This window comes from Stenella coeruleoalba, assembly GCF_951394435.1.
Source record: "Stenella coeruleoalba genome assembly, chromosome: 6".
Classification (NCBI taxonomy): domain Eukaryota; kingdom Metazoa; phylum Chordata; class Mammalia; order Artiodactyla; family Delphinidae; genus Stenella; species Stenella coeruleoalba.
Genome location: NC_137151.1, coordinates 72,042,743 through 72,063,185, shown reverse-complemented (window position 1 = coordinate 72,063,185; position 20,443 = coordinate 72,042,743). Strand labels below are relative to the sequence as shown.

Here is a 20,443-nt window from a genome sequence, read left to right as displayed (position 1 = left end):
TTTAACAGTTTTTTGGTGGAGTTTTTAGGATTTTCTATATATAAGATCATATCATCTGAAGAAAAGACATTTTTAGTTCTTACTTTCCAATTTGGATGCCTTTTATATCATTTTCTTACCTGATTGCTCTGGCCAGGACTTCTAGTACTATGTTGAATAGGAGTGGTGAGAGTGGGCATTCTTGTCTTGTTTGTGATATTAGAGGAAAAGACTGAGTATGGTGTTAGTTGTGGGTTTGTCATATATGGCCTTTATTATGTTGAAATATCTTCTTTCTATATCCAGTTTGTGGAGCGTTTTTATCATGAAAGAATATTAAATTTTGTCAAATGCTATTTCTGCATCTATTGAGATGATCATCTGATCTTTATCTTTCATTCTATTAATGTGGTATATCACATTTATTGATTTGTACTGTTGAACCACTCTTGCACCCCAGGGGTAAATCCAGTTTGATCATGGTGTATGATCCCTTTAATGTGCTATTGACTTTGGTTTGCTAGTATTTTGTTGAGAATTTATGCATCAATATTCATCAAGGATATTGGTCTATAGTTTTTTTTTCTTATACTATCCTTATCTGGCATTGTTATCAGGGTAATGCTAGCCTCATAAAACAAGTTTGAGAGTGTTCCCTCCTCTTAATTTTTTCGAAGAGTTTGGGAAGAATTGGCATTAATTTAAAATATTGGGTAGAATTCACCAGTGAAACCATCTGGTCCTAGGCTTTTCTTTACTTGGAGGTTTTTCAGTCTCCTTACTTGTTATTGCTCTGTTCAGATTTTCTATTTCTTTATGATTCAGTCTTGGTAGATTGTATGTTTCTAGGAATATATCTATTTCTTCTAAGTTATCCAGTTTGTTGACATATAACTGTAATAGTCTCTTGTGATCCTTTGTATTTGTATAGTATCAGTTGTAATGTTTCCTCTTTCATCTCTGGTCTTATGTATTTGAGTCTTCTCTCTTTACTCCATCTAAAGGTTTTAAAATTTTGTTTATCTTTTCAAAAAATCAGCCAGGTTGGGGGGAGAAAAGTTGTAGATGGAAGACTTCATTTTGGATAAGGTCTCTATGCTCTGATGCAAGTTGTCTTATGTTGTTGTCTTTGCTTCTTACATTTATATTTTTTTCTGTGTTTCATGCCCGAGAATTTCCAAATGCAACAACAAAAAAATGAAAACATAGTCCAAGCTATCCCCCTATTCCCCTATTCCCCCAATTTCCAATACTGATTGCTGTTTCTGTATTAAATTTTTTTCCAGCTATACTCTATTCCTAGTATCTGAACACAAAACTCTTATTTCCTGGGTATTATGTTTCCATTTTTTAATTATTGTCTCTAGTATACATGGCATGATGTCTTGAAATACCCCAAAAAGAGGCCAGTTGTTAGCAAATTTTCATAGCTATACAAGGAATCACTGTAAACAGACTTGATGCTATACTTCTCTTGCTACATGCATAGGGGAGACTATATATTACTCCAAAGAAAGAAGAGCTATTTAATATTTTGTATATGTAAAGTATTTAGGACAGTATCTGCATCATAATAAGTCCTTTGTAAATCTTAGCTGCTGTTGCTACTAGTACTAGTGAAAAGCCTGCAGTTATGTTGTGACAAGGGGTCAGTTGGGCTGGTTTCATTAGGTCTACCAACCCCTGCCATGGACCTAACACATGTGTGGTAGATTAGATACCGGCTTCTCACCTGTGAGGGACCTTCTGACCCTTTGGGGAAACCATCTTCGTAGATCTACATTTTTTGCCATTGGCTGCCCCTTGGGAACTGTCAGAGTGTCAAAATGAAACGCTGGGATGTAGCATGCGTGTGGGCTATTGCTCTGAAGCAATGCTTCTCAAACTATGCGTGGTGAAGGATCAGTTTCTTTTTTTATTTCCAATCTGTCACAGCCTGATATTTTGCAAAGTTCAATAAAACATAATTTAAAATGGAATAAAAAATCAATATACACAAAATTCAAGTCCCATTTTTGAATTAGATTCAACAGACATAAACTTAGGCTGCCACATGGCTGTCAACAACTCTAAATGCTTCCTCTCAACTCCGTTCTTGTCTCATTTCTGAACAATAACCAACAGATTACAGACAGTGGGCCTCACTTTGAGCAGCAGCGTCACAAAGAACAACGAAGAACCGCAAAGGCCTGTCATTTCCATACTAGTTTCCTTCTGTAGAGCTCAAAGGGCTGTATCGTCAAAGCAGGGGATGCTACGGGTCCACAAGGCTCAGGCCCTACCTTCACTGGTGCAAAGCTGGTGCCCAAGGGGTAACAAATGCCACAAGAGAAAGCTGCTTCTGCCGGGTGCTGGCCATTCTCTCAGCTGGGAATTTACACACAGCTAAGCGGTGGGCTGTTTAGTGCAGATGCACAGGTGTGGAAACAGTCTCTGATAGGCAGGTTTATGGCAAATAAACACATTGTGTGATATACTGTAATCAACTATATAAACAACTTTAAAATTGTCTATACTTCATATTTCCAGCATTTGGTTTTGTTAATCATATGTCTTCTTGACAGCAATTAAATAGCCTTGAGAGAAAATGTACACCTGCTGTCTCCCCTGGGGAAATGACGTCTCTTTTGTGAATGACATAAGTTCTCCATAAAACATAAGCGAAGATAGGAGAATTGAATTTGAAGATATGTCTCCTTCCTCTCTTGTTTTATCTCTAGTTGAATTGGAGGGCACGGTTTAATGTAGCTAAGCTTTTTCTGGATCCCTATTCTAAGATTCTTTTCAAACCCAAATATTTCCCAGATGAGCAAATTGGAGACAGTAGATAAATGAGGTTGTGACAGGTGTCACTTAGTGAGGAAGGAGCCGTGTCTGCCTCACTTGGCCTGTGCTTTCACCCCGCCACCCCCAGTTCTGGACCCCAGCGCTCCCAGTTCTTCCTGATTTCTGCAGCCCATCTCATCTACTTTTCATGAACACCATACTGGTCCTGTTTTCCTTAAAACAGCACATAACAAAATGTTTCCTTTGCTTGAGTCAGGTTCCAAACAAGCTCCATTCATTAGGCTTGGTGCATTAAAAGTCAGTAAACCAAGAGAGAGGTGTCCCCACTCTTGGGATGGGGTGGCAGGCGAACGGCTGCTGCTAGGAGGGCCGGGAGGGCGCTCGGGGCTCAGCATGCGCCAGGTGCCACTGTACCTGGGGTGGGCTGAGTCTCCACTCCGGGCTGGTTCCATGAGGCAACATTTGGGGTGTAGTGGCCTGGAGTATGCTTTGGGTGCCAGCCTGGGGCAGCAATTTGTTCTGGTGGCACCGGAAGGGCGAGTGGCGGCCCCAGGACAAAGCACTTCAGGTGTGACAACCACCCACCGTGCTTTAGCTACTTGGATTTGGGGTGGTAGTTCACCGAGACTTCTTCCACCCCAAGCAGGCTGACCTCTTCCAAGCTCCATATATAGTCTTGACCACAAAGCATCACCAAGGCTTCACAAACTGGCTGAGTCCTGTGTCGTGGAGCTGGAACTTGGAGGACCTGAGCCCCACTGTGTTTTGATAAGTTGATGAGTTGGGAGCAGCTGTCCTGAAGAGGAACATACAGCTATGGACTGTATCACCCATTCTTAGAATGGTTCCACCCACTCTACCTATTTTAAGAAAGATGGCTTCAAAAACACCATATTTTTTCAGTGTGAAAACAAAGGCAGAGCTTTATGACCTTGTTAGCAAGTAGAAACCTGACCTGCTTTTGATCTGATGGAGAGTAAGAATATCCTGATACTTATTGGAACTCTACACATTTTCTTTCTTGGCTCTACAATGATATCCCTGTCAAGGATGAAGTGGTAGTGATTGACGATGGGGTCAGAAATACTCCTGTTATCATGGAGGATACTGCAACTATCAAGGTAAATTCAAACCAGGGAGGTTGCTAGATCACAAGTAGGAGGTGTGCACCACTATGGACAAGGCATCCTAGGACTATCATTAGGACATGGCCATGTCTGACGTCGCAAGTGAATCTGAAATCATTTCAGAACTGGTTCAGACAGTAAGTTTGGGGGGAAACCGTTGTCTCAACATTGGACCAACTAAAGATGGACTGATTGTCATCATCTTCCAAGAAAGGCGTCTTGCTGCTGGGAAGTGGCTGAAAATAATGGGGAGGTTATCTATGCATCTAAACCATGGAGGGTGCAATGGGAAAAGAACACGGTAATTGTATGGTATACCTTAAAAAGATCAGCTTTTTATGTCATTTTACTGTGCTGGTAAAAAAAAAAAAAAGAAGTCTTAAAGCTTCAATCCCTCATAACTACCTTAGCTACAAAGGTAAGGATGCTGGGATCCAGGAAGACCTGAAGTGGTCCACAGGTCTGGGTAAAGGCCTCCTCCTTTCTTCGATCTGACCCTCTGCTCTCCCAGTTGAGTTTGCTTGGGCTGTAAAGCTGACAGGAGTGGAATGATCATTGGAGTTCAAGAGGAAAGTGTCACTGCCTGCTGCTTGCTGCTTTGATTTTCCTCGTATAGTACCGTCATTATAATAAACTAACTTCTCTTCCCCATCCAAAGATGGCTTTTCCAAAGGAGCTGAGTGCATTACACCAATGACTCAATGGACCAAGGATCTGAGCTCCATCGCTAGCGTACTTCACTCTGGACAACAAAAGAAGGGACTGAATAATGAAGCTCTGAGTTCATCCATTCCTACCTTTGGAAATTATCTACAATGGAAACTTCCCTCCATCCTGTGTTTGATAAACTTACTTGATTACTCAATGACTATAGTTAAAGAATAATCCAAGTCACCCTGTTGCCTCTGGGAAGAGGTAGAAAGAGTTTGACAAATTCACCGTCTGATGTTTATTTAGCATCAGTTATCACCAACCCCTCCCAGCAGCACCCCACCCCAGCAAGTGCGGGAGAGCCTGGAGGGGAAGGAAGAGGCTTGCTGGGCTGCTTACGTTCACTCTTCAGGAGTCTGTGAAGCAAGCTAAGAGCTCTGAAATTCAGTCTGTTTACAGTGATACCATGAAGAAAATGGATTTATTCTACCCTGCCTTTTCAAATATGATCAAATAAATACATTTGCATGTCAAAAAAATTTATATGTCTTCTTACCATTTCTTTCTTTGTTTATTTTCCTTGCAATTTTGTTCGTTTGTTATTGTTAAAGAAATTGGCTGTTTGTCCTGGGGTTTCCAGCAGTTTGGATTTTGTTGATTGTGATGTTGTTTAATGTGTTCCTCTGCCATTGTAAGCTGTAAATTGGTAGTCAGATTTAGAGGCTTGATAAGATACAGGTTCAATTATTTTGTCAAGAATATTTCACATGCAGTGTTTTGCACTTCTATTAGAAGGCATAAAATACCTGATTGTCTCTTTTTGGTGATGTGAGCAGCCATTGGTGATCATTGCCCAGATTCATTAATTCACTAGGAGGTTGCAAATGGTGATATCCTAATTCTGTCATTCCTTATTTATTTATTAGTTGAAAAAATTCTGTAAAGAGAAAGTTCCTCTTGATTCTTTCTTTACTCTGAGACCAGTTTCTCGTTTTGTTTTGTTGTTGTTGTTGTTTGTTTCTTTTTAAAACACAATGGATTGGTTCCCTAGCATCCTCTAAAGGTGATTAATGAGTTTAGTTTTTTGGTATCGTACTGAACTTATGGATTTAAATATACTTGATATGTTTCAATCCATTGCATTTAGCATCTCCTACTGATGCTCAAATGATCCCATCTTTAAGCTAGAGCCCAAATCCTTTGGACAGAATCCTAGTAGTTTTCCATCGCTGCTTCCTTACTACGTGGTATGACAAGATATTCCAGATACATTTAATAAACTTCCTGCCTCACACCTGGAATCAGCCATCTTTCCAAGAGGTTTGGTTCCTTTTGGTGGGAAACAGTATTTAGAGACACAATCAGGGTTCTGGAAGTGCTCATTGCTGTTGGGTTAACCATTGTTTACAGGCTTTTCCAGTGGACAGAACTAGAAAATGAGTCTTTTAAAACACATTATGAATTAGTATTGCTACCTCAGATTCATTTTCAGAACTACAGGATTTTTACTTACTGTCATTGATCTTACATTTGTGTCTGCGCTCACCAAAGCTGCAAATCCCAGTTCTCAATGACACCAATATATATACATTTTTTGTTACATACACAACAGTTTCAGAACAGCAATACTAATACTACCACAATATGATTATTGAATCAAAAGACACAAAAACCAGTTAGAAGACATAATGGAAGAAAAGACTGTATGTCTGATAGCTAAAAACAAAATACCTCAGTGTATGTTTTACAAGAAATGTTCAAAACCTATGTGAAGAAAATTATAAGCAGTCATGAAGATATAAAATTAACTTAGTTGGAAAGATGAACTGTGTTCATAGAAAAACGCAACATTGTAAAGATCTTAGTTATTCCTATGTTTATATAAACAATTTCATAAAATTCCAGTAAAAATGCTATCAGGTTTTTTTCCTAGAGCTAAATAAATTGATTATATAGTATGTTTGGAAGAATAAACATGCAAGAATAGCCAGGACACCCCTCAAAAAATTGTATAGTATTAAATCATATCATAAACCTCTACGATTAAAACAGTTTGGTATTAATGTATGAATAGCTAGACAAAGTATAAAATTCAGAAATAGACCTAACTGCATATAAAAATTTAGTTATGATAAAAGTGTCATCCCTAATTAGTGAGGAGAAGATGGACTTTTTAATAAGTGGTATTAGGATAACTGGATAGCCATATGCAAAGAGGTAAAATTGAAGCCATTCCTTATACCGTATTCCAGGACAAATTTAAAATGATGGGGAAATTTACAGGTAAAAGATAACATATTAAAAAAACTGCATGAATTGACCTAAAATCTGACATGGGAATAATTCTCTAAATTACAACTGAAAATCCAAAAGTAAGAGGTACAAAGTTTGACACATACAATTACATAAAAACAAGTGCCTTACATTTAATCCACAGGAGTTACATCAGGCCCATTTTGCAGAAGAGAAATCTGAGACTCAGAGAAATTCAGTATCTTGCTGAAGTTTACAGTTAGTAAGTGGCAGAGGTGGGAAACTGTAACTTATTGCACACTGAGCCACCTAGACTTCTGTTCACCCTAAGCACATTGAGAAAATCAGAATATAGATTTTCCAGATCCCACTCATAATTGGGGAATAAAATCTTATTAATACTAGTAGGCCAGTCCCACTGTTTGATATAGACTTCATGTTGAGTTGAGAAGAGCTTTAAAAGGCATAGGAGGGCTTCCCTGGTGGCGCAGTGGTTGAGAGTCCGCCTGCCGCTTCAGGGGACACGGGTTCGTGACCCTGTCTGGGAAGATCCCACATGCCGCAGAGCGGCTGGGCCCGTGAGCCATGGCCGCTGAGCCTGCGCGTCCGGAGCCTGTGTTCCGCAACGGGAGAGGCCACAACAGTGAGGGGCCCGCGTACTGAAAAAAAAAAAAAAAAAGGCATAAGAGTCTGGGGAGAGAGACTTCAGTGTATTTTGAAGTTAAACCTTAAATATAGTATGACACTTATCATGGAAATTTATGCCTCTTAGTTTTTATTCTCTGTCAGAAACTCTCCTATTACTGCAGCACCCTCATCTCATGCTTCCTCGTATCTCTATACAGTGAAACATTGTATCAATCCCAAGAATCCTGTCTTAAATATACGGAAGTTGAAAGAATCTTCAGATCTTTTTGTTTACTATCAGCAAAGACAGTGTCTTGGCTAAGTTATTTTAATGGGAATAATCAAACTGGCTGTTGGGTTTATAAAGAAAGAAGGTGCCAACTGATTGAAGGTTTCACTTCCCAGCTGGTATTTTGTGTTTGTGCAAACTAAGCAATTAGTACCAACCTTTATTTCTGCTCTTCCTGTCATTTAATTTGTTTACATTTTAATTTTTCATTTCCTTCCAATGCATCTCATGCCTACTCAACAAATACTGAATTTCTCTTTCTGTTTCTCCAAGAAACTTTTTAAGCCAATTGTGCTTACTCTCCATTAGGAACATGGTTATTTAAAGGGGCTTGTGAGAACAATGCAATTCATTCATTCATTTCATAAAGATTTATTAAGCACCAACTTATGTATCAGGCATCGTTCTAGGTGTTGGAGATATAAGGAGGATAAGGCAGACAAGTTTTTGTTCTCAAGGATCTTACCTTCTGTAGAAGGAGACAGAGGAAAAGCAATGAACAAACACAAAGCCAGATAATATCAGAGTGATTTGTTCTGTGAATAAAACATTAAACACAGTTATGTGAGAGGGACTGGAGCAGGGAACTTCCTTAGCTTGGATGGTCAGAGAAGTCCCTGTCTAAGATTTGAGTCACATGAAAACCCAGGCAGAAAGATGTCTAAGCAGAAGGAATAAGTGCAAAGGCCCTCAGGCAAGAATGCAGGTGTGTAAAATGACAAGGAAGAACGGATGTAGCTGGAGGGGAATGAACTACACTGAACTGTGACTGACCTCCAAGTAGTTAAGGATTTGCTTATTTGTTAGTTTATTCATTTATATTCTACCTTGTTCCAAAAAGGATTAAAAATAGCTCTTTGAATGTTGCTGTTTCTTAGAGTGCTATAGGCACACCTTTTATCTGAGAAAAATAAAAGTGAGTCCTTTAGCAAGTAAAATCCAACAGATAGGTCTAGGACAGGGCATAAAGACTATGGATGCAGGATGTTCACTTTTTTTTTAGAGGTTCACACACCTTGAAATGTCATTTAAGAAATTATTTTTAGAGAAGACTGTTGCACTGAATTTAATTTCAAATCAACAGACCCATTATATTCTCTAATTAATCATGGCACATGCTATTTACCAAACTCCTGTAAAAACAAATTTCTTTTGTACACATTACAAAGAAATGTTACATAAAATTAAGCACCAAGTAATGACTTTAATTTGCGGTTAGTTAATACTACACAGATGATCACGCGGCTGTAAAGGAAGCCACTTGGGACGTTAACAGATGTGCTGGCACAGAGGAATTGGAAACAGGCAGCCTGTGAGCTCTGGGAATAAAGAGGACCCAAGAGACAGTGGACATTAGATGTTCTGATTCCAGTCACAGGCAGAAACCTGCTGAAGACCTTTGTCCAGAGAAGCCTGTCTGAATGAATTTAGGTTTCTTCATTGGCTTCTAAATTATTTTTTACCTCTTGCCCAGCAAAAAGGTTTTACGAAACAGAATGAAATTTTCCTTTAGCCTGAGCTTTGCTGAATGGCCTTGACTCAAAAGCTCTTCTTTTCAGCTTTGCAAGAAGCTGTAATTGCCCCAAGTTCTATAAGCCACGTTACTTAGCTAATTTCTTGGCACTTAATGAATCCCAAGCTAAGAGACTCAGACTTTACATTTTTGGAAGTGAAAATAAAATAGAGCCAAGCCCTAATATTTGAAAGAAACCAATGTTACATTTCTCTGAGGTCTGCAGGCTACATAAGCAATTATATAAACAGACACACAAAAATGAAAATTCCCTATCCCATGTTGTAGCGGATGGGTTGGAAAACCAGAAGATTTGTGATTAGAATTTATTTAAACCTAAGGAGGAGGGAGGAATGGAAAGTTGGTAGGAGACTGAAGTGGCTCACCTTTCTCTTACAGAACTTTTCTGATATTTTCTCAGTTCCACTTCTTGCTCCCATCTAAAAGCCACGTAAAAGGGGATTTGTGCAGTGAAAGATTCATGGTGCCGAGTCTCAAGAGTGGACTTCAATGTCTTGAGAAGCAGAGACTCCTAAAAGTCATTTAAAGCTCCCAACAATTCACAGTGTGACTCTTGTTTGTTATTTAATCTGTCCATGTGCCTCCTTTTCTTTGTACATGAAATGGGTGTCAAAGAACTGTTTACTTCAAGATGATGTTTAGCTTTCCAAACAGGTGACAAACATCCTCATCATCTAGGTCGCGGATTACGTCGGTACCAACATTGCTTCTCTCAGCCATCTATGGCTGGTCTCTTGTTTCCCAAGGATGCTGGATTAAGTCATTCTTACCATTCTTCCTGGAACAAGATAGGAAGGAAGAAGTCTGTATGACTACGTCCAGAATAAAGGTTAACCATAGTCCTTACCAGGCTTTGGGACAACAAGAAAATGCACTCACACAACCTGGCACACACCCCATTACGGGACTAACGATGAGCTGAAAATAAAAAGGAAACTTAAGGGAAGCCTAAGGAAGGGATTAATCAACAACTCCAAGGCAATACCATGCTGTGCTTATGTTTTTTGCAAATATTGACTTTGAGGAATTAAACATGTGACTAAACTCTATGTCATTGTTCCTGTGAAAGAAAGTTTCTATGTGACTATTTCAGACCAAAGGCAATGCAGAACAGTAGAGGCAAGAGGGAACCCCAGCATAGTGCTGTAACTTTCCTCCCCTGTAGGGAGGGCAAGTGATGTGCATGTGGTTACTGAACATGGTGTATCACATATATAGAGAGATATCTCCCCACACACATGTAATTTGAACTGGGCAAAGGAGGGAGTTAGGAAGGGACCTCTGTTTCTTCTTCTTCTGAGTTTACAAAGCCATCATAGACTTCTCCAGAAGTAGTCTGGGACAGGGAGAGAAGTATGGTCCCAGGGGAGTTGAAAATGGGCATGGGATAGGGAGAGAGAAAGTAAATAGAAGGTTCTGGAGCCCAGACAACTCAAATAGCTTGTAATACAGTCAGAGAAGAAGGGGTGATTTCTTTGGAGATGAGGCTGCAGTGGTTCTGGAAACCAGGGTCCCTCACTGGGCAAGTCATGACTGTTTCAAACAAGATCATCCAGCAGCTGACCAAGAAGCCAAGTGGTAGTGCTTTGATGTGAACTATTTGTACTATATAAGACATGGATGTGTTCTTTCACATAACCTTCTTAGAGCAGTCTGTCTCAGACCAAATCTTGACTTCATCCCGATGACATGTTTACTGACCCTGTACAGTTGGATTTGGGTGCATGGTACATTAGGTGATTATTCAGCGAATATTCACTCCTGTCCCCAATTCCTGCCCCTCCATACCTTAACAGAGGAGTGTACTTTCCTGCTCCATTGATGTTGGGCTGGGTCATGGGACTTGCTTTGCCCAGTGGAATAGTAGCAGATGTGACAGAAGCAGAGACTGGAAATGTGCTGGTACAGTTGGGCTGGCCCTTCTTGTGTTTCTGCCATGAGAAGATAATGCCAAGGCCAGCCTGATGATCTAAACAGGATGAGAAAATTCATGTACAGCAGATCTTGACCCAATCTGTAGCTTGAAATCAAGGCCAGCCGAACCAAGCTTGGACCAGCCAAACCCCATGTATGAGTGAGAATAAATCATTGTTCTTTTAAGTCACTGACATTGGGAGTGGTTTGTTTTATAACATTTTGCGGCTATAGCTAACTGACACAAGCAGAACTGCTGACTGAGCAGGTGAAGGAGACAAGGAATATGCATTGTATAGTGTTTACAGGGCACACTGGGTCAGTGGGATGGTGACATCCCTGAGCCATGAGTGGTGGGGGCTAGCATATAGGGCATACCCTTGGTGCACGGTAGCACGATGATCTAGCTGGACACAGATCAAGGGTCAGAATGAGGTTGCTTGTGAAGCAGGAGACTACTCTGGGTCTCCTAGTGTGTATACACACACACACACACACACACACACACGCACACATATATACCAGTATGTACCAGTTACTATTGTGGGTACAACTTTGTATGAGTTGGTATCCATGAGAGCTCTTGTTTTTGGAACAAGGAGACAGAGTGTGCTAGTGTTGTTCTTGGTGGTGGTTTCTTTGTTTGTTTGGTTTGTTTTGTTTTGCATGGCTTTGAGAGGGACACAGAGACATGGAGAATTGAAGACATGGTCTAGCCTCTGCCTGCAACTGATTCCCTGGGCCGGGTTACCAGTTGATGGGAGAAGCTGAAGGAGCTATTTTCATGAAGGACTTTGTCATCTGGACCCCAAAGCGGCCCCTCCTGTGCACACTGAAGTGTGGCACAGAACCCAGATGAGGACCATCACCCTTACTGTTCTGAGGAACCCAGAGAGCTCTGGCTCCTTGCAGATTGGTGAGTGAGGGAGATATCGCCTGTGTTACAAACGCTGTGTTCCCATCATGGGCATCATCCATTGCTGCCATGGTGAGGTTCCCTCCTGCTGTGTCATGAGTGGAGGAATAGAAGATGTTGGAGCGCTTGGGGACTTGCATGAAAGGTGTACGAGCTAGAGGAGACACTTCTTCGGGATTTCCAGGAATATACTGGGAAGGCTGGCCAGGGAGGCTGGAGCTGGGTGAGGCTGACAGAAAGCAATCTAAGATAATAATGTTAATGGGACCTCATTTGAATGCACATGTTGATGGGCCGCAGAGACATACCAGTTACTTTATGCATGTGCTTGAAAGGTCTAGTTGACCCAATGGCCACTCTCAGTGAAGCTATCATGATGATGCTGGTCAGTCTTTCTTCAATGGCACATTTGCCTCAACAGATGACCCAGCCCTACTGGAAGGAGAGCATCACCAAACTAGTGCCTCTGTGGAAATTCCACTGCATCACTTTAGGATGATAATAACACAAAGGAAAATGGAGGAGAGAAATCAAAGGATGAGTGAGAAAGGGTGGTGTGGTCGGTGGATCAGTATATTTAGCAGGTATCTCAACATGCATTCAGCTGAGGATCTACCGAGTTCTAAGATAGGAAGTAGTTCCAGACTGTACCGAGAAAAGAGCTTTTCTCTCAGGTACAGACTCCCTGAATCCTCTGTATTGCTTTCTGTGTCTACATTTCAAATTCCCAATAGAATTAGCACATATTGGGTTGGCCAAAAAGGTCGTTCGGGTTTTTCCATGACATCTTATGGAAAAACCCAAATGAACTTTATGGCCAACCCAATATTTAGGAGGGTATAGATGCGCTTAAACGTGTGGATATTGAATCCCAGCTGTGTCACTCACTAGCTCTATGACCGTGGGCAAGGCACTTAATTTCTTCCTGTCAGTTTTATTCATTCATTCGCTCATTCATTCACGCATCCATCCATCTAACACTTACTGAAATCATACTGTGTGTTCAGGTACTCTGCTAAGCAGTGAAACAAAAGACACACAACCTCTAGCCACGTGGAGCATAATATACTAGTGAGGGAGATGGCAAAAACCCCTAATAAATGAACAAATAAATTTAAAAGTATGAAGAGTATTATGAGGAAAACAAACAAGGAGCTGAGATGGAGAAAAAGGTACTTGTATTAGATAAAGTAAATAGGGAGAACCTTTTTATAGAGGTGTCATAATCTTGGGAATGTGCTTATGCATAAAATTGGGATAACAATAAAGCCTTCCTTGCATCATAGCGAGAGAGGCCTAATCAGATAATGCTATTTTAACACATTTGATTTAGTGCCTGTCACACAGGAAATGGTCAACAAATATTTATTATTATTTCTTCTATCCTTAGCACATAGACTTAGTACATACTACTTAGTACATAAACTTAGCAGACAGAACTTAACACATGACTTTGTACATAGTAGGGACTCAATAAATGTGTGCTGCTGATGGGTTATGAAAAGAATATGGTGGCATGGTGACACCCATCACTGTCCACGGTTTCTGGCAGCATCGGAAGGGCTAAAATTGCTCTCTTAGAAACATACATGTGACAGCAAGGAATACATCAACCTCTGGACCCCCAGAGCGAGCCCCTGCAAGATAATATTGTTCCAGGCAGAAATCAAGAGAAACTTGGTGCTGATTTGTGCCACAGTTGCTTACAGTGTAAACAGAAGCCACCAGGGCTGTCCACTCAGCACTTCTTACCAGTCACAGAAAAAAAATGTTTTTCTTCTTTAAAGGAAAGATGGAAGAAGGGCATTTTTAGTGCAGGCTGCAGCTCTTTACAACATAAATTGCTCAGCCCAGGGGAATTGAAATGGATGAAGTGTATGAAAAGTCAGCTAATGAATGGAGTTTGGGTGAAAAACTGATAAAAGAAATTGCTTGATTTTATTTTTCTATCCATAGCGATGCTTGTTTTTAAAGTGGTCAGTGATGCAGGTCTTATTGACATTGAGCATTTGGGGGAAGAAAGCAACAGTACCTCTGTGATTGCACAGTGGTTATAATAGGATTAAGTATAATAATTTATTTGCAAAATAAAATTTCAATTGGATACTAATTCAATTGGATACTAATTTCCAGGGCCCTTGTTTATTAGACAGGAGAAGGAAAGCTACCACAGTGCTGGTCCACTGGTAGCATGGGGGAGAAATTACCTTCAGCTCAAGGATGGTATGTTGGCCAGATTATTAATAGAGATGCAGCTTGGAAAGGGGGGAGAGCACAGATTGAGTGGTGGACAGTGCCATTCTGGTCTTGGTCTGTCACTTGCAGACCTGGGCCTCATTTGTACCTCCTTGGGCCTCCTGATTGATGTGCTCAAAGAGGTTACAGGTATATTGTGATCTAGTGAACCCTCAGCACCTAAGGTCTGGGTTAACTGAGGTCCCAAGCTGGTTGTCAGTCCAGGACTCATCAAGGGCAGCCTGAGAGGCTCTGACAGCACGCTGCACAGTACCTGTAAATGGCAGATACCATGAGCTTCTTGGCAAGGCACTGAGCTCTCCCAAGAGGTGCTCTTTACTAAGTACCTCAACTGTCCGCTGCAGAGCACACTGCTGCCCACGGTGGGCAGAGGGTGAAGAGATGCTAGAGACTTGTTCCAGGGGCCCGAGGAGACTCATGTGCAGTCCAAGCCTGGGCTGAGAGAGGAAGATGGAGAGAAGAGGAGGCCAGGCGGGACTCCTGCAAGGCATAGCTCCAAAGGCAGCACTGCACCTCTCTCTTCACATATACTGGGTAGTTAGGCCCATTTAAATGTGCCCTTTTAAAAAAGTCCACGCAGGTGGCCGGGCAAGGGCTCTAACACTGAGTGAACATTCTGCATGTTCAAGCACCTTTCTTGTGAAATACTTAGAACAAAAAAGTTTGATTTGAAATCCATTTCCATTATCAAAAGACATTTTCAACATTTACATCGGTCAAAGAAAATAAAAAAGAAGAGTTCTTCAACTCTTTAAAGATAATTTCAACTGTTGTAAATTTTTGAATGGCTATAAAAAACGGCTTTCAATTTTTTATCACCACTTGTGGGAACAAAGTTCCTCATCAATGGTTACTATCAAGAATTTGAAGAGAGATCATTAAAAAGACTTGATCAGGACTTGCTTGTAGCCATTTCAAACATAAAACTTGGTATAAAACAGTTATGTGCATGAAAGCAAGCTCAACTTTCCATTAAAAATTTTGGAAAAGATTTTATTTTGGGCTTTTATACAAATTCAATATTTAATATCCATCTCTAATTCTCTGTATTTTATTTTTATTATCATAGTAATACAATATAAAGAAAATGTAATAAATATTTTCACCTAGCCCATGGAGATGTCCTCAAGTACCCTCCAGTTTATTCCAGTGTGATGAACAAGTATTATCATATTAAAAAATATCTTGGCTTCAGTCACACATAAGAACACCTGGGTGTTAATGCTGTCTTGCTGCTAACTTTCTTTGACAAAATTGCATGAACAACTTGGGCCTCAGTTCTCCCATCTGTAAAATGACTGGATTAGATTAAATTACTCCTAAGTTTTAACTTGAACAGTCTATTTACTTCTATGGTCATGACAAGGATTTATTTCTTATGAGGATACATCTTAGCAATTGATCATGATTTTTGAATAATTTTTTTTTTTTTTTTTTGCGGTACGCGGGCCTCTCACTGTTGTGGCCTCTCCCGTTGCGGAGCACAGGCTCCGGACGCGCAGGCCCAGCGGCTATGGCTCACGGACCCAGCCACTCCGCGGCATGTGGGATCTTCCCAGACCGGGGCACGAACCCGTGTCCCCTGCATTGGCAGGCGGACTCTCAACACCTGTGCCACCAGGGAAGCCCAATTTTTGAATAACTTTAATACAAAATGGTCTGCTACAGACCAAAGAAATTTGTTTGCATAGTACACATAATGGAATTGGGTACGACTTTGTGACCAAAACATTTATTAGTGAAGAAAATCTAGCCATCGCCTTGACTCCAAAGAACTCAAGGTACTATGCTAATAATGCCACAAGCCTATCTGCTCAAGTTAAAATTTCCTTTTCCCTTCAATATTTATTTATTTTGGCTGAGCCGGGTCTTAGTTGCAGCATGCAGGATCTTTTTTAGTTGTGGCATTCGGACTTTTAGCTGTGGAATGTGGACTTTTTAGTTGCGGCATGTGGACATTTTAGTTGCGGCATGTGGGCTCTTTGTTGTGGCACGCATGTGGGATCTAGTTCCCCGACCAGGGATCGAACCCAGGCCCTCTTCATTGGGAGTGTGGAGTCTTACCCACAGGAGCACCAGGGAAGTCCCAAAGTTAAAATTTCTGCAAGTATTTCCCTTGTTCCTTTAAGTTTGGGAACACAGATCAATTTGAAGGAAGCCATTGTATCCTTTCCCTTTGCAATCAGACAGCACTGCTGATATGGACTGTGCCCATGTTGATCACTTTTACATCCCAACAGGCCTGCCCATTGGTTTCTAGCCATCTCTTTGCACCTTTGAAAACAACTTTCTCAGATTGAGAGTGAGGCCGAGGATCTGAAAGGCAATCACTACTTTTTTTTTTTTTTTTTGCGGTACGCAGGCCTCTTACTGTTGTGGCCTCTCCCGTTGCAGAGCACAGGCTCCGGACACACAGGCTCAGCGGCCACGGCTCATGGGCCTAACCGCAGCATGTGGGATCTTCCCGGACCGGGGCACGAACCTGCGTCCCCTGCATCGGCAGGCGGACTCTCAACCACTGCGCCACCAGGGAAGCCCTCAATCACTGCTTTTTAATCAACTTGTTTTGAGCCAGAATCCTACCCTACCTACCTTCTTGTTCCCAGCCTCCTGCCCCTCTACAAGCAGACATAGAATTTTAAAAAAATAAGTGAGCCAGATACATTCAACAGCCAAGAGCAGATTAAAGCTTCCTGCAGACCCTAAAATCAACATACTTTAAGAAGAGGTCTGGAAAAGTATATCACTGAATATCAGAAAACTTTGAAGCATTAAAGCATCCATTTCAAAGGAAAGGGTTCAGAATACCCGAGCATGTGCTATCCGATCACACATACCATTGAATACGTAAGTGCATGACTCCTAACTGCTTACAGGCACTCTTAAAATTAGAAAATATGTGCAGCCTGGAGAAGCCTGAGTAGGAGAAAAAGTTGTAGGTATGTATCGTGATGCCTTGTACTCCCTCTGAGATGTGTAGCCAGTTTTTCTCAGAAGATTGAACATCAAAAGCTATGTGAAGAAGTGATCTAACATTGTCAGCTCATTTGTTCTAAGGATTAGTGTCAGCATCACAGAAAACAGGCACTATAGAGTGGAAGCAAGAGTTCAGGGTTTGGTCTTTGGGTGAAGAAGATAAAATAAAAGTCAGAAATTAGTAAGGTCTTAAAAACAATGGGGTCTCTTGGGTTCCAGCAGGAACTCAAGTTACATAAAAGGAGCATTTAGTAAAGATGAAAGACACCATAGAAAACCATCTGTAAAATTCAAGAGCTTATATTGTGAAGCCATGGGAAGGAAATAACATTTATTAAGCACCATATATAGGGCACCGTGATAGGTGCTTTCAAATCCTTCAAGCTAAGTATAGCTATAGTATCATTTCCTTTCTAATCGGTGAGGAAACTAGGACTAATAAAACGGTTATGCAATTTGGTATAGCTCATACAGCTGGTAGATGATCGAAACCTGCTAAGCTCAGACTTGGTGTTGACTTAACACATACATGTGATGGATGTGCCTATTTTTTGGCTTAATTAAGGGGAAAGTCTCCAACATCATAATATCTTCCCTACTGGTCCCATGGAGTCCCACAGATGCAGCTATGTTCTTTAAAATCTTGAGGATTTTTAAAAAGTATTTCTGATCTAAATTCACTCAAGGTATAGGGCAACTTAAATGGTTCCCAGGCATTTATTTGAAAAGGAAGCATTTCTTAATGAGCTCTACCAGGAAGCCAAGAATGAGTCCCCATAGGATTGGGGGTATCTCAGGGGAGGGGGTAACTCCTCTGGGTTATGGGTCTGCTGAGGGGACCATACCACTACAATATGTTTTTTCTACACTTTTTTTTGGCTGCATACTCTGATTCACTCTTCATATGACGATTTTGTATTATTTACTCTAGAGAGAATAGAAAGATAACTGTCTTCCCTTTAACAAGATTGATCAAAATTTGATAGTTTATTAGTGATAGGTTAGAAAAGTTCTTTTAAGCTTCAAAACTTAATACTGTAAATGCCTTATCTGTGACTTTCCACAACAGTTACATTCCAAAAACAGGAAATGCTCCAAGGAAAAGGCAAGGTTCTGAAAACAAGCTTTCTATTTCATACTGTGGCCAGGGCCAACTAGAGGCGGATTCACAGCATAGCTGGAGAAGCTGAAAACTCAAGGTCTTTTCCAAGGCTCTTGCCCACAGGAGAAAGTAGTCAACTGAGCTAGGAGACAAAGAACACTGCTTCAGCCTTGGGGCATCACTGCCCTTGCCTGCGGTAGTCCTGGGGCTGCTGGTTGGACTGGCGGGCTGAGCACAACCTCTCCATCTGCCTGGCCCCTAATGACAGCTCCTTCCAGCAGGCCACCTTGAGCAGTCAGACCCATCTCTTCCTTCGGTGAGAAAGTATTCAAACCAGGCACAGTTCATTACCACTTTGATCTGGGCTTCATGGCCACCTGGTGTCCTGACCCCTTTCTCCAGGTCAGGCCTGGAGAGGAAGAAGAAAGTGAGGACTGAGGGTAGTAGAGAGGCTACAGTCTCCAAAAGCTATGGCCTCAGGTAAGAATGACCTCTCAGGCGAAAGAACTGATAAGGAATTTACAGATATGGCATTGCCAATAAAAGACTGAAGCAAAAAGTCACTTTTTGAAACCATCAATAATAAATGCATTTTGATCAACCATGCTAGAGGAAAGAATGAATTACTTGTCCATCTTCTTTCTAGAAAATATTACAAAATCGTTATAATAGAAAGAGGCACTCAAAGAGTATGAAGTCAAAAAATGTAGGGGAACCAGCATTACAGAACTGTATCAGACTATACAAATATAGTGTTATTTGACATTTGTCAGTTTTATAAAATTTCTGATTTGATGCCATTTCTTTACTCATTCAAACTAATTTTCTCCTTCATACCTGATTTTGCATTCATCTTTTAAAATTCTTTTAAGAAAAAGAATTTTCATACTGTGAAAATTTCATACTGTGAAAGAGTGCCCCATAAGTTTAAGCTTCAGGTGCCATAAATGAGGATCTGTTCCTGGAACTTCTGCTGGGACACAAAAGGCCATGCCCAGTATCCCTGTATTCTCAGGGGGTACCTCTGCTGACAGGGATGTTAGGAATCAGTGCCTAGTTCAGTTTCATGGAAAGAACAATGGACTGGAATGGGACTTCATTTCTATTTCTGGATTAACTTTGTTCTAATTATGTGCCCCTGGGAGACTCTAATGCTCTGTGACCATAGTTTCCCATTAATAAAATGGGATTCTAAATAAGAGCCCCTCCTCATTTCATAGGGATGTCCTTCCTGCATGTAGTATTACAATATAAATGTTAAAACCTTTGTAGAAGAAGATGGCCAACAAAAAGGAAATAGCCATTGGTCTCACTCCTTGCATATTCCTCTGGCTGGCAGCAAACTGAGGTTACTGGTAGCATCTCGGTAAAGCTTTACCATCTTACTATGCTGTCGCCACACCACCCTTGAGACCAGTTGAAACCTGTCACTCCCTTTCTAAATTTCTAAATTCTAAATTTCCTCAAAGAGGTGTTGTTGGTTGTAGTGGTAGTGAGTTTCCTTTTTTTCTTTTTCTTTTTTTATATATGGAAGAAGTGGAAACACTCATTTCCCTCCTGTTCCCATTTCTCTGTCTTTTTACCTTTTACTCAACCCTTCCTCTTCCAGATCCTCATTAGCCTTCCACACCATCAATAACCCAGTGCCACTGCCTCTACTCCCTATTGGATTCTGACCTGGCTATTATCGTCTTCCGGCTCTTCCAGAGGCTTGTGAAGCATCCTGGAATTGGGCTGTTATTCCATTCCCCCAGTCTGGGCAAGAGATGGTGGAAGAGTAACAGAGGGTTGACCTTGTTCAGATTTAGGGAGGGTCCCCTAGTGATGGAGCCATCAGTGCTTCGTGTTCCTCACTGGCCACCCAGTGGGGTCACTCAGGCTCCTCTGGTCCCTGAGGCAGAGGGACCTGCCTTTTAATTTGCAGGGGAAATAAGAAATGTATTGAAAATATGAGACTTGAATTGACCTAGAGATAATTCCAAAATGTTCTGAAGATGAAAAGGATTGAAAGAAATATCTGATGTGTCAGAAT

At 41.0% G+C, this 20,443-nt stretch overlaps 1 long non-coding RNA gene and 1 pseudogene across 5 annotated transcripts in view; both read left to right on the top strand.

The window, feature by feature from the left end:
• The window catches only part of LOC307187464, a 172,775-nt gene that overhangs the window by 54,871 nt on the left and 97,461 nt on the right, over positions 1-20,443 (top strand). The window lies entirely within an intron of this gene.
• On the top strand, positions 2,530-4,254 carry LOC307188349 (tissue alpha-L-fucosidase-like; annotated as a pseudogene). Its single transcript has one exon. The product of its transcript is annotated as a tissue alpha-L-fucosidase-like (transcript).